This window comes from Megascapheus bottae, chromosome 29 (genome assembly GCF_031878675.1).
Source record: "Megascapheus bottae isolate mThoBot1 chromosome 29, mThoBot2.hap1, whole genome shotgun sequence".
Classification (NCBI taxonomy): domain Eukaryota; kingdom Metazoa; phylum Chordata; class Mammalia; order Rodentia; family Geomyidae; genus Megascapheus; species Megascapheus bottae.
The window spans coordinates 14,812,858-14,838,225 of record NC_143537.1 but is presented as its reverse complement, the minus strand read 5'-3'; the positions used below and the strand labels follow the sequence as shown (position 1 = coordinate 14,838,225).

At 44.5% G+C, this 25,368-nt stretch overlaps 1 long non-coding RNA gene across 1 annotated transcript in view; it reads right to left on the bottom strand.

Annotated features, from left to right (window-relative positions):
- The window catches only part of LOC150044843 (uncharacterized), a 58,196-nt gene extending 36,594 nt beyond the window's left edge, over positions 1–21,602 (bottom strand). The window contains exons 1-2 of the long non-coding RNA XR_016533056.1: positions 21,436–21,602; positions 13,602–13,707 (exon numbers count right to left, since the gene is read on the bottom strand). This is a non-coding gene — a long non-coding RNA (uncharacterized LOC150044843). The remainder of the gene's footprint in view (positions 1–13,601; positions 13,708–21,435) is intronic.
- Between the last annotated feature and the right edge of the window lie 3,766 nt (positions 21,603–25,368).

The window sequence follows — 25,368 nt, the reverse complement described above, 5'->3', positions numbered from 1 at the left end:
GAATGGTCAAGAAAACTCAATCAGGTGGTGTTATCTATACTGACACTGGGGTGTTTTTAAGAAGTAATGCATATGCAATAACAACAACAACAACAAAACAACCAGGACTTTGGGGAGTGGGGATGAGAAGGTAACAAAAGGATGGGAGAAAGCCGTATGTTCTCTAGCAGGCTAGAATGCACACAAGATTATTTTAAAGTCAAATTATATGTTTCTACGGATTATGATAACAGCTCCTTTTATAAATTTACAGCTCACTGAGATTAGCTTGAAAAGAATTTTGCAGATACTCTTTGGCCCTGAGTGCAAAACTTCATGCTTGCTTCTAGATTATCTCAGCAACTGTGTCTCCAAAGAACCAGGTAGCCAAATATACATATCTGAATGTTGAAACATCTGAGCAGCCTTCACCTGCTGCTGACATGGCCTCTTAGAAAGCTGTCTTTACATTACCAGCTATGTTTGAGTATATTTGTTCAGGCTCCAGAGCATCCAAAGCCCCCTGATTGGCCCCAGCACTTATCCATCTCTGGGACCTAGCATGCTTTCCCCACCTTCCGGGCCTCTGTACCTTCCCTCCTTTTCTCCTGGCTAACTTTATTCCTTCCTGCAAGACTGTGCAGGTGTCCCCCATCTCTGGTAAGTCTTGCTGGATGATATCTCACAGACATCTAGAAATCTTTCTGCATGCTTCTACCTGCTCTGTGATTCCTTCCCTCACAGCATTTTACCACACAGCCTCCTTGGGGTTTTTTTTTGGCTATTTCTCCACCACATTGAATGTTCCTGGAGAAGGGACCTTGCCATATTCACCTTGGTTTACATCATTGTCCACAGTAGAATGCCTGACACACCAAAGGCAACCAGTAAAGGCTGACATTATAACCCACTGAATGTTTAGGACATAATGCAGGAAGTGTGGGCAGGTGGTGGTAGTGGTAAGCTGTAAACGGTGTTGTATACTGAGTGATCCAGTACTTGGAAGACTCAGGTTGGAGGATCTCAAGTTCAAGGCCAGGCTGAACTTACATAGTGATATTCATTCTGTTTCATAGAACTAAAAGAAAGAAGTGGCACATATGTGAGAGCACCAAGTTTAACTGAGTCCTATGTTCTAGAACATTGTTTCTCTTCTCATCCTGGCTTTCCTGCCCCACATGGCAGACAGGACAGGTAACTGTTCACCTGAGCTTTCCTTGTCCTCTTTTCTTTTAGGTATTCTCTCCAATGTCATTTTCTTGGAGCCTTTTCTTGTCCCTCAGCTACTTCCTTTCACATAAGTGTGTGTGTTTGTGTGTGTGTGTGGGGGGGTTGTCAGTTGTGGGGCTTGAACTCTGGGCCTGGGGGTTGTCCCTGAGCTCTTCAGCTCAAGGCTACTGCTCTACCCCTTGATCTTCAGATTTCAGTCTCTTGAGTAGCTAGGATTACAGGTGTGAGCCACTGTGCCCGGCTTCTGTAGTTGATTTCTATTTCTCCCACTTAGGTTGGAGCACTATCTCAGCCTATGTGCCACTGCATGCCCAGCTGGAGGTATGGAGTGAAAGCTTGTGAAGTATTTGTTAAATGGACATGTGCTGCTGTTATTATAGGCTAATATATATATATATATATGATCTCTGTTATTAAAGTAGATGTTCTAGAGAAATGCAGAGGGGCCTGGAAGAGAGCCACTTCCCTCCTAGCCCAGGACGAATATGTATGCTGCCTCTTGCAGCTTGCTGGAAATTGTCCTCTAGCTTTCTGTGAAGGCAGCTCAAGCTGCCATTGTCTCTAGTGGCAAAAGAGGTTGTTCAGAGCTCTTGGCTGGCTTGGCAGCCATCAGGAGACAAGCCTGATGGCCCAAACTCAAGAGAACCAACCTCTTCCTTTTCCTGATTCCCCACCCTGAGAGTATGTGTAGCTGTAGCTGCAGGAACTGGCCCCACCTCCTGCCCTTGGCTAGAAAAGGTGGTGGCCTTAGAGCAGAGGCTAATCGTTAGAAGCTACAGCCTTGCTCCCTGCTCTCCTGCCCTTACAGAAATTGCTGTGCCAGCTCAGCCGAGGGCCTGGTCCAGACTCTCTCACCCCTTCCTTGAAGTACTGTGGCTTACTGGAAATCATAAACCGTGAGAGATAGCCTTTTATCACACCCTGAACCGTGTACTCTGAAAGAGCTAACACTGGAGGCTGAAGGAACCAGACAATGACCTCCTGGTGCCTCCCAGTGTCTGATGTTTGCACCTGGTAATTGAGGTCAGGTTTGCTTCTTAAAAGTCACATGATTTGCTTCAAGGCAGGAAGGTGTTGGCCACTTGTTGCAAAGAGACCTGGGGAGCAGACACACTGCAAACCAGCTCTGGCAGCAAAGGTGGTGCTTTTGTGGGGAACTGAGCTTGGTATAGCTGGGAAATGACCCTCCAAGCCCTCCATTACTCCCTGCCCTCCCCCCAAACATTATTTTACTCAGTGAAAACTCAGGAGACTTTCTTGGCTCTAAGACACCTACTGAATGCAATCATTTTGAGTAGGGTAGGGCTAACAAATTAAGCCTGCCATCCAGAAAACACAGGTCAGTTGAGGGTTTTTGAATCACAGTACAAGCCCCACCCTTACTCAGACACCTAATCTTGTTCCAGGCTTTGCTTGACCTCAGGTACTTTATCTCCAGTTGTCACGGAATCAACTCAGATAAACAGCAGCACAGCCAGGTTGGCCCCTGGGCAGGTCTCCCCTCCTTCTGAGCACTGGAGCTCTCTGGTGGCCACTGGCTGGTGGGCTCCAGGTTGCTCAATACCAAGCCTCAGGATGGGATCTCTGATGAGGCCTTTGTGGGCATAAAGGAGGCATTCAATTAAAAAAAAAAAATGTTTTGCTGTGTAAAGGACCTCCAGTGTGTGGGGGGGGAGGGAAATGGGTACCAAGACATGTGAAAAGGGTATCAATGTATGTGAATTAATGCACCTTCTATCTGGCAAATATCATGTAACCCTTTTACTAATTACAATAAAAAAAAGGACCTCCAGTGTTATGCTAGTTCTCAGGTTTCAAGGCCCCCTAAAAATGAAGATCCATCTCTCCTGTCACCCCGAGCACCCTGAAGACTGCAGACCAGGCCAAATATAGCTAGGCACTTAGCATGTCAAGTGACCCGCTAGCCCACAGACCACTTACTTGCTCTGCTCACCAGAGGCAGATTTGTGAAAAAGGAATGAGCTGCAGTCAGGCAACTCAGCTGGGAAGTGAGAGAGGGGAAGGTGGAAAGATCCGTGGCTACTGCTTGCACTGGACACAACAGACCACACCCACAGAAGTGGCTGCCCCACCACCCACATGCTTGTGAAATACCACCTCACTGATGGAGACCTGGCCTCAAGGGCATACTGAAATAAGACTCAAGGAAGAAGAGATTAAACTGGTCACTAAAGGTGTTCATTGGAACACTTCCAGGGCAGGATTGATTATTTATTTATTTATTGTTCTTAATGATGCACAGCTCAGTCTAGGAAGGGGGGGGATTAGACCAGTCTACCTGGTCTCTCAAGGTCATGTCTTTGGGCACAGTAAGGAGCACAATGTGGATCCTGGAATGGGACACAGGAACTCAGGTCTGTGGCATGCATAGCAGAATGGCCTTGGGTGTCACTGAGCCTTTCTGTTTCTTCAGCAGAGATCCTTCATGTAAAACTTTCAGTACAGGGGCTAGGAATGTGGCTTAGTGATAGAATGCTTGCTTAGCATGCATGAAGCCCTGGGTTTGATTCTTCAATACCACATATACAGAAAAAGCCAGAAGTGGCACCGTGGCTCAAGTAGAGTGCTAGCCTTGAGCAAAAGAAGCTCAGGGACAATGACCAGGCCCTGAGTTCAAGCCCCAGGACTAGGAAAAAGAAATTCAGTACATAGCTAGGGTACTGGTTACTTATAGGCTCATGCCTGTAATCCTTGCTACTCAGGAAGGTGAGATCTGAGGATTGAGATTCAAAAAGCCAGCTCTGGTAGGAAAGTTCATGAGACTTTTATCTCTAATGAGCCACCAGAAGCAAAAGTGGAGATGTGGCTCAAAGGGTTAGAGCACTATCCTTGAGCAAAAGAGCTCAAGGACAGCACCCAGGCTGTGAGTTCAAGACCCACAAGTAACCAAAAGAAACAAATAAAAGACACCTCTTTCAGTACTCTAGACCCTTGGTATCCCTGGGTACTTAGTTCTAAGAAGACTGCCACTGAGGAAAAGCTGGATGCTGAGGCTATATGGAGTTCAGTGCACTCCTGTGGTTGCTTAGTTAATTATTCCCATGACACTGTCCAGCCTCCACTGAACTTATGCCATGGGCAGTAAGTCTCAATTTTCATTCTGTGAATTAAATTTAGCATGCCATGTGCCCTTTCATGGATTGGTTACTATGGCATCATCATTATCATCATTATTGTAAGTCGTTGTACAATAAGGTTTCAATTTTTTTTTGCCAGCCCTGGAGCTTGAATTCAGGGCCTGGGCACTGTCCTTGAGCTTTCTCAAGGCTCTACCCTTGAGCCAAAGCACCACTCCCAGCCTTTTCTGTATAGGTGGTACCAAGGAATCAAACCCAGGGCTTCGTGCAAGCTAGGCAAGCAGTCTACCATTAGGTCACACTTTAACACTGTAACTTTTATTTTGCTGTTTGGGAGGCATATTTTCAACAAAATTCAGGACAAGAAAACACCACGCAGATCACACAACAATTTAAACACTATGGATGATAACTCCACACTGAAAGTTTCTCTCCATCAACTGAGTTATATAATTCGTGCACAAGAATTTAAAGCTCTTGGTTTTGAAATTTCTTTTCATTCCTTTTACCACCATCATCATTATTTTATTAGCACTAATTAGTTGTATAAGAGGTGGAGAGTTCATCTTGACAAGCTTGTAAATGCATACAAGCGTACCTTGACCTGCACACACATGGTCAAAATCATGTGTAATAAATCTGAAAATACTGAGGGCTGATAGCTCAAGCCTGTAATTCTAGCTACTCAGGAAGCTGAGATCTAATAATCATGGACTGAAGCTAGCTTTCACAAGGAAAGTCTGTGAGGCTCTATCTCTAATGAACCATCAAAAAGCCAGAAGTTGAGCTATGGCTCAAGGAGTAGACACTGGCCTCTAGCTAAAAAAAAGCTCAGGGACAGCACCCAGGTCCTATGTTCAAGCTCTAGGACCAGCATACACCCAAATCTGTGAATAAGGATGGCTTACTATAGAGTAGACCTTGAGTACATTTTAATTACAGAACTGTTTTTCCCAACAGAGACATTGAAGTAAAGCAAAGAGAAGCCAAGACAGGATCAATATGGTGCCAGACTTCAACAGATTTATGCACCCATTGCAATGGAGTACCACTGCAAATAACAATATGACCAAGAGAAGTTTGAGATCTTTGGTTCCATCGTTCTACAATCCTGAATTAGGGCAACTGCACTTCCTGAATGAGGCTGGGCCACCCACCCAAGCTGTTTCCACTCACAGACTGCTTGGGTCCACTGACATGTCTAATAACAATTATGGTAAAAAAAAAATAGTCACTACATGCATGCATGTATTGTGCAGGCTGCAAAAGTTATTCAGTTCCTTTAGTTGCTTTCATGAAACTGCATGGGGCAGCTGAGTGCTTCCCACCAACAAACACAGTAGGGCAGAGCTGGATTTCAAACCCAGGCTTTAATATGTATGTTTTTCTTCCCTATGCTACAATGCCCTGGTACAAAAATGCAAACCACGGCTGATTTCTGGGAAACCCACACCTGGGTAATCCTGAGAACCAACTCTGTCAGGAACAAGGGCCACCACTGTGGATCTAAAACCATTGTGAACTACCTTCAGGCAACACAGGGCAGCCAAGGAAGCTAAAGAGGGTATCTGATGCCCTAGCCCCATGGAGGCAAAAAATAAGTTTCTTTTTCTAAAGCATGGTGCACACTCACAAACTCGAAAGATAGAGGTAGAGGCAAACCCAGTTCTCTTCTCCCACAGATGCCTCATCCAGCGGGGCTCTGAATACCTAGAATGATGGCCCCATATGCTGAAGATGCTGTCTTATTTGATTCCCCACAAAAGCCACAGAACAGCTACTAAAGGGTTAGGTAGAAACAGGTCTGTGTAAGTTAACATTATAATTATTATTATGCTCTTCTCTCTGGAAACCAATGTGAATGCTGGATTTCAGGGAGAGAGCACTAGCCTGGACTCCACAAACCCTGGCACCTATATCTGGCTCTGCCTCCGATTCTCTACATGAGCCTGTCAGAGTTCCTTAACCTCTGTGCCTAAGTTTTTGTCGATATCAAGTGGGAATCATTCCACGCGCTCAGTGTCCTGGCTGACTTACCAGAGAACTTTACTCTGGACCATGCACTGTCCTTTTAGCCTTCCAGGACCCATTTTCAGATGAGGGAACCTTGGACCAGGTGGGTTGGGGGACATGCTTAAGGTCAGCTCAGCACAGACGGGGCTGGCAGCACCATATCAGCTTTTCCATGTTCTTGACCACAGACATGTGGATCAAGGACAGGCATAAAAGTGTCTTGAAAGCAAAAAACAAAAACAAGGGAGTGGTAATCTGTTGGAGGTATGGCTCTAGTAAAGAAGGAAGGAAAGAAGGAAGGAAGGCAGGCAGGCAGGCAGGCAAGAGGAAGTTAGCATTAAAAAAAAAAAATCACAAATTCCTGGTCACAATTCCAGGAATGTTCTTAAGAACCCTGTGGAAGCTGGGTGCTGGTGGTTCATACCTGCAATCCTAGCTACTCTGGAGACTGAGATCTGAGGATCACAGTTCAAACCCAGCCAGAGCAAGAAAATGTAAGACTTACCTGCAATAAACTACAAAAAAGCTGGAAGTGGTACTGTGACTCAAGTTAAAGTGCTAGCCTTGAGCACAAAATAGATCCTTGAACTCATATTTCCTCTGCCCACTAACCAGGGGCACTGAGATCCCTGGCTCCTGACTTCCAGATTCTCCCTGCTTTCCAAACTGAACACTCTGAACATGAACGGATGGAAATCTTAGGGCAAATCAAATCCTTGCACTTTCCTGCCTGCGCTGGAAGAGCAGGTCTGTGACAGGAGTCAACTTGTACATCAGCTGCAGCTAGGCTGTTACTTTGCCCGGATCCCCACCAGTCAGCCATGTAGCTCTCCCCTCACTTTGGAGAAAGTCCTTGCCTGGGACCTGCAGTTCCAAACTTCCCCCCGGCAGTCTTTGTAGCACTCAGAACTTGTCTGGACTGTTGCTACTCAGACCATAGAGACCTGCCCCCTGTCACTTTCCCAGAACCTCTGGCCAGGACAGGAAGTGATGTAGGCTAAGTCCCCTTTCATTCCATTACAGTTGAGGGCTTGATCATATGCAATCTCTGTCTGCAGATACTACCAGCCAGCTCAAGGAGTACCTGACCCAAGGCCCACCAGCTGTGTGACCTTGGAGAATTATTGGAGGAGAAAGTATTACTTCCCTGTAAAAATAGATGGGAAATTTCCTATTTTAAACAGTATGCTGTCCTCCCTTTAAAAAGTCTATCACTGGGGCCGGGAGTTTGGCCTAGGGGTTAAAATGCTTGCCTAGCATGCATGAAGACCCGGGTTCGATTCCTCGGTACCACATACATAGAAAAAAGCCAGAAGTGGTGCTGAGGCTCAAGTGGTAGAGCTCTAGCCTTGAGAAAGTCCAAGGACAGTGCTCAGGCCCTGAGCTCAAGCCCAGGACTGGCAAAAAAAAAAAAAAAAAAAAAAAAAAAAGTCTATCACTGTGGGTTAGTAGTCAAACTTGCACCACCAACTTATCCAAGGTGATTTCTCTAGTTTCTTCCCCCGACCCACCCTGTCTCTTCCCACACCTGTGCATCTAGGATATCCAGCCAGTTATCTTTTCTTTTTGGTTTGCCAGTACCACAGCTTGAACTCAGGGCCTGAGCACTGTACTGGGCTTTTTTTTTTTTTCCTTCTCAAGGCTAGTGCTCTACCATTTGAGCCATAGCTCCACTTCTTCTTTTGGTGATTAAGTAGAGATAAGAGTCTCACTGACTTATCTGTCCAGGCTGTATTCAAACTGTGATCCTCAGATCTCGTCTTCCTAAGTAGCTAGGATTACAGGCGTGAGCCACCAGTGTCTTGGCTTTCTTTCTACATCTGAATTTGTCTTCCTTTCTACATCTGAATTTATTAAAGCCCCCGGGACAGGTCTCACAAAGTGTTCTCTCTCTGTGTCTCTCTCTCCCTTCCTCCCCCCCTCTTTTTTTGTCTCTCCCCCTCCCTCCCTCTTCCTCTCAAGCGGTCATGGGGCTTGAACTCAGGGCCTGGCCCACTGTGCCTGAGCCCTACCACTGTGAGCCACAGAGTCACTTCCAGTTTTCTGGTGGTTCATTGGTGATAAGAGTGTGCCCTGGCTGGGAATTTGGCTTAGGGGTAGAATGCTTGCCTAACATGCATGAAGACCTGGTTTGATTCCTCGATGCCATATACATAGAAAAAGCCAGAAGTGGTGTTGTGGGTCAAGTGGTAGAGCTCTGGCCTTGAGAAAGCCCAAGGACAGTGTTCAGGCCCTGCGTTCAAGCCCCAGGACTGGCCAAAAAAAAACCCCCCAAAACAAAAGGAGTGTGAATGGGCTGGCTTTGAACCTTAATCCTCAGATCTCAGCCTCCTGAATAGCTAGGGTTACAGGTGTGAGCCACTGGTGCCCGGCTCACAAAGTGTTCTTAGACTTGGGTTTTACTGGGATCTCAAGTGGTATATTCCCAAGTGGAATATAGAAAGAGTAACTGTTCTCTGTCAGTACTAGGATTTGAACTTAGGCCTCAAACTTTTCAAGCAGATGTTTTGCCACTTGAATTATGCTTCCATCCTTTGTTCTTTCTCTTCTAAAGTGTTCAGCCCACCAACCATCTAGAAATTTATCCTGGCAAAGTATCTGTCTGGCATGTGCCAAGGTCCTGAGTTCTATTATCAATACCACAAAAAGTGAAAATGTATATAAATTCCTACTGATGCACCTGAAGTGACAAGGTAGAATTTGGTTGAAATATGTCTGTCCCTATTTCCAAAGGAAAGAAAAAGAAAGGCATGGAAATCATATTGGAAACAAGCCACTCCTATTTCTAATGCTTAGTCTACATGGGAGGAAAAAAAATAGTAATTTCCAACCCAGACTTTTCCAGTAGTAGAACTCTTTAAAAACACACATTAAAAAAAAAAAAAGATCACACAAATTAGTTGTACCTAAAGATTTCAGGAAGGAAAGCACAGTTAAACTGAAAACTGTTAACTGGTACTTAAAAAAAAAAAAAGGCCCGGAAATGTTTTTAGGACTGTAAGTCTCTTGGGAGGCTCTGACTTGCCCTTTAACACATTTCTAAGACCACCTGCTTTTGCTGAAAAGCAACAACGCAACCCTAGAGCTTTGTAGTCAGAAGCAGAGTGAATCTGGACCTGGTGGTAACAGGAATCATACCACCCAGACAGCAAGCAAGTCACTGGATGGTCAGTGTCCAGTGTTCCTATGCCATGTGGATGGGGACTGAGGGAGAGGGGAAGGGGTGAACCAGCAAGCAACAGACAGCATCCTGCAATCCTCTCTACCCCCTGCTTCCTGGCCTCACTTATCTCATCTACCCGCCATATATACCTGGAATGTACAGTCACCCATCCAAACCAATTCTACATTGCTTTCAAGAGACACCTTGAGTCCAATATATATATACATATATTTTGAAGGGGTGGGGGGATTTATTTTTTTATGCCTATATTGGTCCTTAAACTTGATCAAGGCCTGTGTGCTAGCTCTTTTTTTCTTTTTTGCCAGTCCTGGAGCTTGAACTTAGGACCTGGGCACTGTCTCTGAGCTTCTTTTGCTCAAGGCTAGCACTCTACCACTTGTGCCAGAGCCACTTCTGGATTTTTCTATGTATGTGGTACTGAGGAATCGAGGGCTTTGTGCATCCTAGGCAAGCACTCTAGCACTAAGCCACATTTCCAGCCCTCTCTTAACTTTTTTCGCTCAAAGCTGGTTACTCTACCACTTGAGTCATACTTCTACTTCTGGTTTTGGGTTTTTTTCTTTCTTTTTTTTTTTTTTGTGCCAGTCCTAGAGCTTGAACTCAGGGCCTGGGCACTGTCTCTGAGCTTCTTTCACTCAAGGCTAGTGGCTCCATCACTTGAACCGCAGGGCCACTTCAGGTGTCTTCTGAGTAGTTTATTGGAGATAACAGTCTTATAGGAGGCTGGCTCTGAACTGTGCTCAGCCTCCTGAGTAGCTAGGATTTTAGGCATGAATCACCAATACCCAGTTATTTCTGGCTTTTTGCTGGTTAACTGGATATAAAAGTCTCATGGAGTTTCCTGCTGGGTCTGGTTTCAAACCACAATCTTCAGATCTCTGTCTCCTGAATAGCTAGGATTATAAACATGAGCCACTGGCACATGGCTACACACTTTTTTTTTTTAAATTCAAGGCCAGAACTCAGAAAAACTCAACTAATACAGGGAAGAATTAGATCTATTTATTTTTATTTATTTATTGTCAGCTGTGAGGTTTGAACTCAGGGCCTGAGCACTGTCCTTGAGCTGTTTTGCTCAAGGCTAGGGCTTTATCTCTTTGAGTCATAGCTCTACTTCCAGATTTTGAGTGGTTAATTGGAGCTAAGAGTCTCAAGGGGACTTTTCTGCCCAGACTGGCTTTGAACTTCAATACTCAGTTCTTCAGCCTCCTGAGTCGCTACGATTACAAGAGTGAGCCACCAGTGCTTGGCTGTATTTTTAAAAAAATTTTAATTACAATATATTAGTTAATTTTTAGCTAATTGTTAATTTCTAATATAATTCAACATCTGTGTCAACAAATTATTCAAACAACTTTAACCTAGTTCTATTCCTTGTAGAGTTTTTTTAAAAAACAGACTTTTCTATTATACCCTGAGAAGCTAGTGGACAGAATCCTAGTCCACACAAAAGCTTATATACAAAAATGTTCAAAGCAGCATTATTTATAACAGACAAGACATGGAAACAAGGGAAATGTCTACCAATCAGTGAGTGATTAAAAAAAATTCACACAGTGAAGTATTGATCATAAAAAGGAATGCAGTATTGATACATGCTACCACATGAACAAAAACCCAGCAGTGAGTTGAGTCAGTCACAAAAGAGTACATGTTCGCTGATTCTATCCATATGGTATCTAAAATAGGCAAATTCAGAGATGGAAAAGCAGATTGGTAGCTGCCTAAGGCTAGGAAGATGGGAGAGGAGGTGATAACTTAGAAGTATGGAAATTCTTTCTGAGATAATAATGTTCTAAAATGGGCTCTTCAGATAGATAGATGTGAGGGCACTAAAAACTATTGAAGTATCAATACATTTTCCATTAATGAATTACACAATATCAAATTTTTATTTCAGTAAAGGCAAGGGGGTTGCTTGGGGATGGTAATTTTGTTTCTCATTAATTTCCTTTTTTTTTTTTTCAGGTCAGTGTAAGAACAAATGTCATTCATCCTTGTTATGATGCACACTGCTGTGGAATTTAACCCAGAGCCCTGCACATGCTAGGCAAGTTCGAGTTCACTGAGCCACATCCCTAGCCTTGTTTTGTTGTTGTTGCTGTTGTTGTTGGTTGTGGGGCTGTTCAACTCAAGGCTAGCATTCTACCACTTGAGCCACAGCGACATGTCCAGTTTTCTGGTGGTTCAATGGAGTATAAGAGTCTCAGGAACTTTAGTGGCTGGGCTGGCTTTGAATTGTGAGTCACAGATTGCAGCCTCCTGAGTAGTTAGGATTATAAGCATAAGCCACTGGTGCCTGGCTTCTGGACTAATTCTTTACCAGGTTACTGACTGAGCTTGGGAATAAATCCATTGCCACAAGTGAAAAAAACAAAAGCACAATTCAGAGCTCCAGAGAAAGGAACTCGATTTTAAAGTGAAATACATTCCATTTTTTTGTTTGTTTGTTTTTGTACTGGATGTTTGAACACAGAGGCCTAATACTTGGTCGGCAGCAGTCTAGCTGCTTCCCTGAAGTATTTTAAACACAAGTTATTTTAGACAAAAAAATAAAGTCAAACTTGATTCTCAAAACTACTACCTTCTGCTGGGGATGCTATTCAGGAGGCTGAGAACTGGAGGATCACAGTTCAAAGCCAGCCTGGGCAGAAAAGTCTACAATATTCCACCTCTAATTAGCAAACTGCAGAATGCAGTTATAGTCCAACTGATAAAATACCAGACATAGCAAATAATCAAACAATGGTACGAGACCTTTAGTTGAGGTCCTGGTACCAGCACAAAAATCAATGTAGTTGGAGGCATGGCTCAGGTCACTAGTCCATGAGGGAAAAGCAAGTGTCAAATAGTGAGTTCAAGTCCAGTCTTGGACAAAAAAAAGAAGAAAGAAAGAAAGAAGAATTAGGGGCCGGGAGTTTGGCCTAGTGGTTAAAGTGCTTGCCTAGCATGCATGAGGACCCAGGTTCGATTCCTCGGTACCACATACATAGAAAAAAAGCCAAAAGTGGTGCTGAGGCTCAAGTGGTAGAGCTCTAGCCTTGAGAAAGTCCAAGGACAGTGCTCAGGCCCTGAGCTCAAGCCCAGGACTGGCAAAAAAAAAAAAAAAAAAGAAAGAAGAATTAGCACCTTCTGTTGGGTGAAATGATGATATGATATTCCAATTGAGTAGTTTCATGATTCCACATACTGAGTCTGAAATACAGTGTGGAAAAACCTGGCATGGTTGATGTAACAAAGAATCAAGTCCCCTAGAAAGAGAGACTCGTGACACTGAAGGAAGATGTTAGCTTGTCAAGTGGGGACTACAGATAAATGAAGGTCATCAACCAACTCAGAAGAAGGCATTAAAACTCAACGAGGCTGTGCACTAGGTCCCTTTAGGTAGAACATCAATCAGTGCTGTAATTGTTCTTGGCATGAAGAGCATTATTCTCCAAATAAGAAACTTAGGATTGTTTTCTACTGAGCTTTGCATCTTGTAGAATAAATGTATTCTAAATATAGCATAAACAACCCTTATTCCACTGCTCAAATTGCAATACAAATGGAGTCTTAAGGGACCACAAAGTTAACTGGGGCAGGAGGCAGGGAGGATGGGAGAGAGAGGTCTGGCAAAGGGCTGCAAGTTCTTAGAGATAGAAATCTGGAGTGTGATGGCTACGATGGCCCTCAGGCAACATGGGGGTAGGACAGCCCGTCCGATAAACAACTGGATGAAGTCTACAGGGTCTCTGTAGAGCACGGCACACATCATTGTGGTTAGCCCACTACACAGGGTTCATACTCCATCCCTAAAAGATCCAAGGTGCAAACTAGAAAGGGATGCCATACTTGGAGGTTGCCAGGAAGAATCCTGGCATCACAACTGTGACTTTTTTTAGTCTTGGCATGCAAACTGATTATCAACAAACAACCTCATAATTGAACACATTTGATTTACATCAACTCCTGTACTACAACAAAAACAAGCAACCAAGGTGGGTGGGGAGAAACAACCCCATTGTTGAATAAATAATGTAGAAACCACCAACAATGAATAATATAAAATAAATGAGAGAAAAAAAAAAAAAAACCTCTAGCGAACTCACACTCACCCCTGGCTGGCATTCAAGCAGGTCTGCAGGAGAAAGGAGTCCATTTTCTTGTTTCTCTGCTGTCCTGCCTCAGTACAGCCCAGGGAGGCCCAGTGGGTGCTGCCATCTACAGGCAAATCAGAAGAAAACATAAGCAATGGCCCCAACCATCCACCTGAAGACCCAGCCCATCTTCAGGCCACCAAAGACCTGTGTCCCAGCCTAGGCACACTCCATAGCACCAACGCTGGCACAGCCACCAATACCCCAGGCAGCCCAGCCAACAAAAATGGTAAACTAGCAGGAACTGAGGAGCTCTTAATAGCAGCAAACACACAAAGGGCTCTGCTCTACATTATTGACTTTTATGGCGTTCTCCCACTACAAGAATGTCTTTAAGAAGGCCCTGTTTGATCAGGTAGAATAAATGAAAAACTTGATAATATCTGATTTTGAAGAGGGGGTCACAAATGAAGACTGAAGGAGATTCTTAGCAACCAACAGATAATTTATTTCCCCAAATATATAAAGAGTGTTTATTACAGAATAGAAGCTGCCCTGGGACTGGGGAACTAAGCCTGTGCTTGTAAGTAAAGATCCTGTTCTCAGGGTACTCTTACTTTAATGGAGAGAGGTCACAAAAGGGAAGGTGATAGATGCCTACCTGAAAAAAATGCAGGTATATTCATTTATTTCCAAGTACTCAACTAATGACATGGACATGAATTAGACATGGTCCTAGCCAATATGGAATTAAAAACAAACAAATAAACAGATGGTGGCTCACGCCTGGAATCCTAACTACTCAGGAGGCTGAAATCTGAGGATCATGGTTTCAAGCAAGAGGCAGGAAAGATTCTTTTTTTTTTTTTTTTTTTTGCCAATCCTGGGCTTGAGTCCAGGGCCTGAGCACTATCCTTGGGTTTTTCTCAAAGCTAGAGCTCTACCACTTGAACACAGCCCCACTTCTGGCTTTTTTTTTTTCCTATGTATGTGGTACTGAGGAATCGAACCCGGGTCTTTGTGCATGCTAGGCATGCACTCTACCACTAGGCCAAACTCCCAGCCCAGGAAAGATTCTTATCTTCAATTAATCAGCAAAAAATCCAGAAGTAGAGCTGTGGCTCAGGTGGTAGAGCACCAAACTTAACTGAAAATTTAAAAAGAGGCCAGGGACAGCATTCAGGTCCTGAGTTCAAGCCCCAAGACTAGTATAAAAAATAAAGTAGTGAAACATTTAAGCTTTTTAACATAAATTACTCAGCAGCTAAATTTTCCAAGGCTAACTTCAAACTCTTCTAAGCCAGTGTTTCTGCTTATTGGGCCAGGGCTATTATGTGAACCTTCATTTAATGTAATGACCAAAGTTTATACAAACTGATATGCTTGGCTTCAGCAAAGCTAAAGTAAACTCAGTATAACATGAGGAAGTGACTGCAGCACTTGCAAATAGTTCAGTGTCTTTTTGCCAGCAAAGGTCAACCAAGGATCTGAATAGCATGGATTTCAAAGTATGCTTTTGAGAAATAAGCTTCAGAGAAGCATGGCTCAGAAGATACCACACACTACAAACTGTCAGTGTCAGTTTACTTGTTATATGCAATTGTGCAAATATATTACAGATTGTTGAAATTATTAAGATTACAAAAATAGAAAAAGGGAGTAAAATTAATAACAATTGAAAGCATTCAGTGTGTGTGTGTGTGTGTGTGTGTGTGTGTGTGTGTACAAAATCTTTGTGTATCTGTATTCTGGTACTTAAATTCAGGGTCTGGGTGCTGTCTCTTAGCCGCAGCTCCATTTCCAGCTTTTTGGGAGTTTATTAGAAATAAAAGTTTCACAGAGTTTCCTGCACAAGAAACTGACTGATATCCTCAGATCTTAGCCTGAGTAACTAGGATTAAAGGCATAAGCCACTGGTGTGTAGCTTCCACGTTCTTATTATTATTAATAATTCTGGGTAAATTTTGTGTGTGTACCTGTTGGGAAAAGATGAGGAAGAAGAGAAGTAAAAATATGTGAAAAGGTGTTCTTTTTTTTTTTTTTTTTGCCAGTGCTGGGCTTGATCTCAGGGCCTGAGCACTGTCCTTGGACTTTTCTCAAGGCCAGTGCTCTACCTCTTGAGCCACAGCACCACTTCCAGCTTTTCTCTGTATGTGGTACCTAGGAATCGAACCTGGGTTTTCATGTATGCTGGGCAAGCACTCTACCACTAGGCTAAACTCCTAACCCCGTGAAAAGGTTTTTTATGGGCCAGGAGCTTAACCTATTGGTAGAGTGCTTGCCTAGCATGTACAGATTCTGGTTAATTTTTTTTTGCCATTTATAGGAAAATATGTTAATGTTTAAAAACTAAATGGCAGCTCCCCTTCTAAGAATCTTCCAGATACCTAAATAAAAAGGAAGGAAAGAAAGAAGACCAGGACGCTGAGATCTGAGGATCACAGTTCAAAGCCATACCAGGCACTTAAGCCTCTGAGACTCTTACCTCCAATTAACCTCTAGAAAACGGGAAGTGGGGCTTGGCACAAGGGTAGGGCAGTAGCCTTGAGCTGAAGAGTTCAGGGACAGTGCCCATGCCCAGAGTTCAAGCCCCATGACCCGCAAACAAAAAGAAAGAGAGAAAGAGAGAGAGAGAGAGAGAGAGAGAGAGAGAGAGAGAGAGAGAGAGAGAGAGAGAGAGAGAGAGAAAGAAAGAAAGAAAGAAAGAAAGAAAGAAAGAAAGAAAGAAAGAAAGAAAGAAAGAGAAAGAAAAAGAAACCCAGGTTTGGTAGTACATGCCTGTAATCCTGGTTAGGAAACAGTGAGAGTTCTACTTCAAAAGCAGGAGAGGCTGGGAATATGGCTTGGTGGTAGAGTGCCTGTCTAGCACGCATGAAGTTCTGGGCTTGCTTCCTCAGTACCACGTAAACAGAAAAATCCAGAAGCGGTCCTGTGGCTTAAGTGGTAGAGTGCTAACCTTGAGCCAAAGAAGTTCAGGGACAGTACCCAGGCCCTGAATTCAAGCCCCACGACTGACCAAAAAAAAAAAAAATACTCGTTATCCAACTATGAAACTGTAACCCTTTTGTATATTACTTTTATAATAACAATGAAAACATTTTAAAGAAGAAGTAGAGGGGGGCCGGGAGTTTGGCCTAGTGGTTAAAGTGCTCGCCTAGCATGCATGAAGACCCGGGTTCGATTCCTCGGTACCACATACATAGAAAAAAGCCAGAAGTGGTGCTGAGGCTCAAGTGGTAGAGCTCTAGCCTTGAGAAAGTCCAAGGACAGTGCTCAGGCCCTGAGCTCAAGCCCAGGACTGGCAAAAAAAAAAAAAAAAAAAAAAAAAAAGAAGTAGAGGAAGAAGAGGAGAGGTGGGAGAAAGAGGAAGCAAAGGTATCTTGACGAATCTAGAGTTAAAAGAGGGAAGAGGTAAAGAACTTACCATAAACATATGGCAAAACAAAAGGACAAAATAAGACCACACATACCAGTGACCAAATTAAATATAAAATGGCTTGCAACTGGGTAAAGTGCTCATCTAGCAGGCATGAAACCCTGGGTTCAATTCCTCAGTACCACATACACAGAAAAAGGCAGAAGTGGTGTTATGGCTCAAGTGGCAGAGTGAGCAAAATGATTCCAAGGACAGTGCCCAGGCCCTGAGTTCAAACCTCAGGACTGTTAAAAAAAAAAAAAAAAGGCTTGCAATTGAGCTGGGGGCTGGTGGCTCATACCTTATAGCTACTCAGGGGGCTGGGACCTGAGGCTTGCAGTTCAAAGCCAGCCTGGGCACAAAGTTCATGAGACTCTTTTTTTTGGTCGGTCATGGGGCTTGAACTCTGGGCCTGGGTGCTGGCCTGGGTGCTGTCCCTGAGCTCTTTAGCTCAAGGCTAGCGCTCTACCACTTGAGCCACAGCCCCACTTCTGGTTTTTCTGGTGGTTTAATTGGAGATAAGAGTTTCATGAACTTTCATGCCCAGGCTAGCTTTGAACCACAATCTTCAGATCTCAAGCTCCTGAGTTAGCTAGGATTATAGGCATGAGCCACCAGGGTTCAGCTCCCATGAGACTCTTATCTCCAATGAACCACCAGGAAACTGGAAGTGGTGCTGTGGCTCAAGTGGTAGAGCAGCAGCCTTGAGCTGAAGAGCTCAGGGACATCACCCTGGCAAGCCCAGCATTCAAGTCCCACAACTGACCAAAAAAAAAAAAAAAAAAGTTTAGGTTCTCTTCCTCATAAAGTCTCAGGCTGAGGAGGTTTCGCAAGTGCGTCCTTCTGACTTCCAGGGAATAGCTCATCTCTGTCTCAAATGAGATGCTGAAAATAGAAACATGAGGAAACACTGCCTAACTCCAGGTTACTATAAATTGGCAAAAGGAGAGATCACATGAACGTCGGGCCAGCAGTTGAAAAACTTGTATACTGATTCGTGATTAAAACCCCAAAGCAAAATCCAAATTCTTAGAAAAGCAGAATGAGGTCAGGTACCAGTAGCTTATACCTATCACCCTAGCTACTAAGAGGGAGGGAAGGCAGAATGACCGACCCATCCTCCCACTACCTTCTGTGTTTTGTGGCCTGATTATTCTCTGTTTTAGCCACTCTACATGATATAGTTTACACATTTTTTTTAATTTAAATTTTATTATCAGGGTGATGTATAGAGGGGTTACATTCTTAGGATAGTAAGTACATTTCTTCTTGAACATTGTTATCCCTTCCCATCTTTTTCCCCCACTTGTCCCCTCTCTACCCCCTCCCAAGTTGTAAAGTTCATTTCTAACACATTGATTGTTGTTATACTATTCATCCTTTGCCCTTTGGCTCCTCATCTTGTTTTTCCCCTTCCCTTCTGATTCAAATAAGCAAATAAATTGACAGATCCTTAGTAAATCTTAGGAAAAGAAGAGAACACACCCAAACAAAATTAGAGATGAGAATAGAAACATCACAACAGAAACTACCAAGATCCAGAACATCAATGGGGAATACTTCTCAAATCTTTGTGCTGACAAACTTGAGAATCTGGAAGAAATGAAGAATTTCTAGCAAACATTGATGTATCCAAACTAAACAAAAAAGATCTAAATCAACTAAAAACAGACCCATTTCAAGCAATGAAATAGAAGTGGCTATAAAAGACCTTCCATCCAAGAAAAGCCCAGGACCTAATGGATTCACAGCTGAATTTTATAAGGTCTTCAAATTTTTTATTAGACAGTAGCACTTAGGATTCTTTATTTTCCTTGGATCTCAATTCCCAAGGAAAGGAACTTCTTTTCTTTTCTCTTTTTGGTGCCAGTCCTGAGGCTTGAACTCAGGGTATGGGCACTGTCTCTGAGCTCTTCTGTTCAAGCTAACCCTCCACCACTGTAAGCCACAGTGCCATTTGTTGTTTTTGAGTGGTTAATGGGAGATAAGAGTCTCATAGAGACTTTTCTGCTCAGGCTGGCTTTGAATCACATGCTCTAAGCAGCTAGGATTACAAGTGTGAGCTACCAGAGATGCCTGGCTCACTTCCAGCTTTTTGGTGGCTAATTGGAAATAAGAATCTCACACACTTTCCTGCCCTGGCTGGCTTCAAACCACCATCTGCAATTCTCAGTATCCTGAGTAGCTAATATTACAGGTGTGAGCCACCAGCTCCCAGCTGCATGGGACTTGTTTCATTTGATAAAGGCTATTGTCCAAAAACAGCTAGCTTAATCCTATTTAATAATGGAACCACAGCTACCCTGCTTCAGGAAATGCAACAAAACAACATACTCAGAAAACTGGCGCCTTGAATTAAAACCACTTTGCACAACTATTTAAAGACTAGAATGGTAGAAGCGGAAATCACAATGAGATACTGAAAAAGGGAAACACAAAGAAGAGAGGCAAAAGTTGTTAGTATTTGCAACATCTAAATTATTTACATAAGGAGAGAATCCAAGGAAAACTATCAGAATGAAGGAGTCCAGAAGACCAACCTAAAAACAACTGATACATTTTTCCACATACTAGTCAACCAACTAAAAAAAGAAAAAAGGAAAGAAAAGTGTACCGACAGTTACGTAACAAAATAACATTTCCTGGGCAGGGAATTTGGCCTAGTGGTACAGTGCTTGCCTAGCATGCATGAAGACCTGGGTTCAATTCCTCAGTACCACATACATAATAAAAAGCCGGAAGTGGTGCTAAGGCTCAAGTGGTAGAGCTCTAGCCTTGAGAAAGTCCAAGGACAGGGCTTGGGTCCTGAGCTCAAGCCCAGGACTGGCAAAAAAAAACAAAAAACAAAAAACCATTTCCTATAGCAACATCACTGGATCTAAGTACTAGCTTAATAAATAGTACATAAGAGCTTTGAAACTTTATGAAAGATTTTTAAATGTAAAACTTTATGAAAGTACACAAAAAAGTATGCACTTGGTACAGTGACATATACCTATAATCTCTGCTACTGAATTTGAAGGACTGTGGTTCAAGGCCAGCCTGGGTAAAAGGGAGATTCCATCTTAACCAATAAGCTAGGCACAAGTAGTGTGTGCCTATCATTCCAGGTATGTGGCTGGATCAGGGTGTGAGGTAAGTACTGGGCAGAAAGGTGAAACACTATTTGTAAAATAATTAAAGGCGGGCCAGGAGTGTGGCCTAGTGGTAGAGTGAATGCCTAGCATGCACGAAGCCCTGGGTTAGATTCCACTGTACCACATACATAGAAAAAGTTGTAAGTGGTGCTGTGGCTCAAGTGGTAGAGTGTTAGCTTTGCAAAAGCTCAAGGACAGTGCCCAGGCCTTGCCAGTTCAAGCCCCAGGACTGGCAAAATAATAATAATAATCATAATGGCAGAAAAGGGATAAGAGCATGACTCAGTCAAAAGCATAGGAGTCCTTGAGTTCAAACTCCCTAGTATAACTAAAACAACACAATAGAGGGGGACAACAAAAGCATGAATAAAACAAAAGAACCCATGCACAAAGATCCTAGATCAATCTAGGATTCCAACTCCACTCCAAGTCTACCTCTCAAGAGGAATTTCTGTGAAATACCCAAGCAGATTGAAAGAATTCAAGTCTATGAAGTCGGAAGAAGAAACAAAAGATAAGGTCTGTTGATAAAACCACAGTGAAAGCAACCAAATACAGTTAGGTCACTATGTTGGGGATGAAGCAGAGGGAAAATAAACCTGTACAGTAGGAGAAAATGTAAATATGCATTGTGTATATATATATATAATTTTCATTAGGGAAAATGTCTGTGCATATATATATATAAGGAAATGTATATTATATAGAATATTCATTAGGGAAAATGTACATATATATATATGTAATCTTGATTAGGGAAAGGGTTGTGTGTGTGTGTCGGCTTTTTAGCTCACTCCTGGGCTTTCTACTACTTGAGCCACACCTCCCCTCTAGCTTAAATATATATATATATATGCATGTATAATTAGGTATAAGTATCTGGAGGATATGTGTGCCTTGGCTGGCTTTGAACCTCAGGTCTCAGCTTCCTGAGTAGCTAAGATTACAGGCCTGAGCCCATTCTGGGGTTTTGATCTATTGTTTATTATCATTATGTTCATTTATTATTTATTAGGTATTTATTATCATTATTATTATTATTATTTACCGAAACCCAGGAGGCCGGTGGGCTACCAACCCGGCCCCGCGTGCCACCTCCCCCCCCCCGACCCCCGGCCTGACGCCCCAGCGACCCCCCCCCTGGCAGCCCGCCCCCCCCCCCCCCCCCCCCCGCTGCCCAGGGCCTCCAGACCCCTCCGAGGCCCGGCCCAGCCCGCGTCCAGAGGCCACCCGGCGTCCCCGCCGCCGCAAGGTCCGCAAGGAGGAGCCCGAGAGGCGGCCGCCCTGGGGCTGCGCTTACCTCCTGCGACGCGGGCCGTCCAGGCCGGGTGTGTGTGGGGGAAACCCAGGGTTCTAGGTCAGCCCGCTGCGCCCGCCGCACCCCTCGAGCCCTCCGGCCCCGCCGCTGTGCCCGGCTCTCGCCACAGCCGTTGTGTTTTCTCCACAGCAACCCCGGGGGCGGGAAAGCGAAAGCGAAAACCTCAAGCGGGCGGTGGGGCTGCGCGCGCGCCCGAGTCCCAGGCGGGGTGGGGGGTGGGGGGGTGGGGGGTGGGAGGGGGGTGGAGGTGGGAAGAGCGCGAACCGCGCCGCTGGAGCGGTACCCCGGGCGGGCTGGAGGGCGGGACCGCGCGCGCCCGTGCCCGGGGTGCGGGTGGGGGGTCGTCCTCGAGAGCGCGCGTGAGCGCAGGGCGCGCGCCCCTGAGCCAGTGGGCGTCGTCGTCGCGCACGCGCACGCGCGCGCTCCCGAGCACATCACTCTGGCCCAGGCTGTCCAGGACCACACAGATCCACGCAGCAAAAAAGGCATCAGGACACACGGGCCCCACGTTCACAGCTCACTTGGGCCAATGCCTGGGATTAAGCCGGGGGGTGGGGTTGGGGGTGAGGTGGGGGGGGTCCTGTTGGAGGGAAACCTGACCATGAAGGGCATCCTAGATGAGCAGAGAACAACGATGTGGGGCTCAATCTTTGACTGGAAAACCTGTCACAGCCAAGGGGGACCCATCCATGCCCTGGGGGTGGGGGGGGGATCCAGCCAGCCCTGGCTTTGTCTCTTACTGACTGTACTTCACTCATTAGCTCCTTCGTCTGGGTGCTGGTGACAGTTCTTCTGCCTACTTCAGGCATCTAGAAGTCACTGTGCGAGCACTGCTGCTGGAAAGCACTGACAAGAAATCTGTACTTCTATTTATTTATTTTTATACCCGGAATGGGGCTTGAACTCAAGGCCTGGGCACTGTCCCTGAGCTTCTTTTAAGACTAGCATTCTACCACTTGGGCCACAGTGCCACTTCTGGTCTTTTCGGAATTATGTGGTACTGAGGAATAGAACCCAGGGCCTCATGCACACTAGGCAAGCACTCTACCACTAAGCCACATTCCTAGCCAAAATTCTACTCTTTGTTGTTTTTATTGGTTGTGGGGCTTTAACTCTGGGCCTGGGAGCTGTCCCTCGGCTCTTCAGCTCAAGGTTAGCACTCTACCACATTGAGCCACAGTACCACTTCCTGTAGCTTAGTTTTTTTGTTTTGTTTTGTTTTTGTTTTTTGCCAGTCCTGGGCCTTGAACTCAGGGCTTGGTCACTGTCCTTGGGCTTTCTCAAGGCTCGAGTTCTACCACTTGAGCAACAGCACCATTTCTGGCTTTTTTCTATGTATGTGGTACCAAAGAATTGAACCTGGGCCTTCGTGCATGCTAGGCAAGCACTCTACCACTGGGCTAAACTCCTGGGCCCTGTATTTTTGCTTTTTAATTCAAGGCTAGTATTCTAGTGCTTGAACTACAGCTCCCCTTGTTTGTTTGGAGTACTTAATTGGAAATAAGATTCTCATGGTCTTTCCTGCCTGAGGCTGGCTTTGAACCATGATCCTTGGATCTCAGTGTTGTATGTGGTCTCACGGGGACCCTGTGAGATTCAATACTACTAAATACCATTAGTGGTGTGTTGTCAAGCAAATGTAACAGTTTTTTGTCATAGAGTACAGAGATGTCTGCAAACCGGAGGAGAAAAAACAAAACAAAACTGTTTAATTTGCCTAGTTACATTGGTTTCTACATGTTTAAATTGCCATGGTTCCTGAATGATGGAGGCCTTGGTCCGTGACCGATGTGACGTTAATACCTCCTTTAGAAGACAGTGGGAGAGGAGGGCAAGGGGGAAGGAAATGATGAATTAGAAAACAAGTTCATGTTTCCTCTAGGAAGGATGATGCTTTGTGTCTGTAGTGTAAGGGAAGAAAAGAGAAGTGGGGGAAGGTGAGACTCAAGGTCAGTTCTTGATTGGATGAAAGCAGTGTCATTCAAGCTGCTTTTGTATAAAGGATGTTTGAGAAGATGAAGTCCAGAATAAGAGAAGGAAGGAGAAAGAATGAGGAGGAGGAGGAGGAGGAGGGAAAGGAAAGCGAAGTGAGAAGAAAGAGGAAGAAAAGAAGGGGCTGAGAATGTGGCTTAGTGGTAGAGTGCTTGCCTAACATACATGAAGCCCTGGGTTCGATTCTTCAGCACTACATAAACAGAAAAAGCTGTGGCTCAAGTGGTAGGATGCGAACTTTGAGGAAAGACTGAAGCTGAGGAATAGTGCCCAGGCCCTGAGTTTAAGCCCTGGGACTGGCAAAAATAAAAATTAACTAAATAAAAACAAATAAAAGGAAAGGTGTGATGAGGGAAAGGGGGGGGGAGGAGGAAGAAGAGGAAAAGAGACTCAGAAAGGTAAAGCCAAAGCCTACTTTCCTTTTATAAACGTCACACATGTGCGTGAGTGCCAGGAGTCAAAGGCTGGCCCGGAGTTTGTTATCTTAGACCCTCTGTTGAAGTCATGTTTCTGTTCCTCTTTCTCCTTCCTATTTTCCCTTGTGAACTCTTGTACATTTAATTCTATTGTGATGACACTACACTGAGCTGAGGAGGGAGGGGTTGCAAGTAGAGTTTTAGAGATCTTCAGTTGTGTACTTGTTGGGTGAGGTATCAGATAGGCAAAGAACCTGCTTGTGCTCTGATACTATGGGCATTGGCTTAGTTTTCTGGGGGCAAAAAAAAAAGTCATAGTGTGTGTGTGTGTGTGTGTCTGTGTGTGTGTGTGTGTGTCTGTTGCCAGTCCTGGGACTTGAAGTCAGGGCCTGCGCACTGTCTCTGAGCTTCTTTTGCTTAAGGCTAGCACTCTACCATTGGAGCCCCAAATGCCACTTCTGGCTTTTTCTGTTTATATGGTACTGAGGAGTCAAACCCAGGGCTTCCTGCATGTGAGGCAAGCACCCCAACACTAAGTCACATTCTTGGCCCTGTCCCTCATATTTCTATGGTATTAATCAAACACCTCATCCCTTATCAAGTCTATTCCTAAGTCATCCATGTCTCTGTCTGAGAGGAATTCCTTGGTCAAAATGACCCATTCTGTTTTTCCAAAGTCACAACTCTGATGGGAGTCCAGCAGGCTCAGGCAGAGGTGTTGGGTTTTCACACAGAACTCCAGGGGTAAGTAACTTTGGTTATTATCCCATCACATGAAGAACTCAAAGGTCTGTGTGTGTGTGTGTGTGTGTGTGTGTGTGTGTGTGTGTGTGTGGTTTTTTTTTGGTGGCGGTGGTCATGAGGCTTGAACTCAGGGCCTGGGCACTGCTCCTGAGCAAAGTTGCTTAAGGCTAATGATCTACCACTTTGAGCCACAGCACCACTTCTGGTTTTCTGGTGGCTAATTGGAGATAGAATCTCATGGAGTTTCTTATCTGGGCTGGCTTTGAACCTTGATCCTCAGATCTCAGACTCCTGAGTAGCTAAGATGACAGATGTGAGCCATTGGTGCCCGGCTGTCTGTGGTTTTTGCCAGTGGAAGGCCAGGAAGAACTGGAACTGGAGACACTGAGAATAAGAAACAATGCCCAAAGTGTTCACTCATGCAGCTGAAGAAAGAGCCAGAAGGACTGCCATTCAAAATCTGGAATCCTGTGCCAGTATGAAAGTGCTAGTCTCAGGTTCCACTTTGAGGGGAACTCAGGCTGAGAAAGCTGGCCTGGTGCATAATTGATTAGTGTGAAGATTTCTAATGCAGATTTCTAACAATAGATTTCTAATTGTGTGAAGATCTCTAATTTCTACTTAACCTTACAATATAATCCCAAACCACTGCTAGCATAAACCCAATGTAGAGTGAGAGGAGTCGAATGAGACTGTGCAGAAGGTAAAGGCTGGCCAAATTCTGTATACAAAAGATTGTAAGATCGGAAGCAGTTGCTATTAT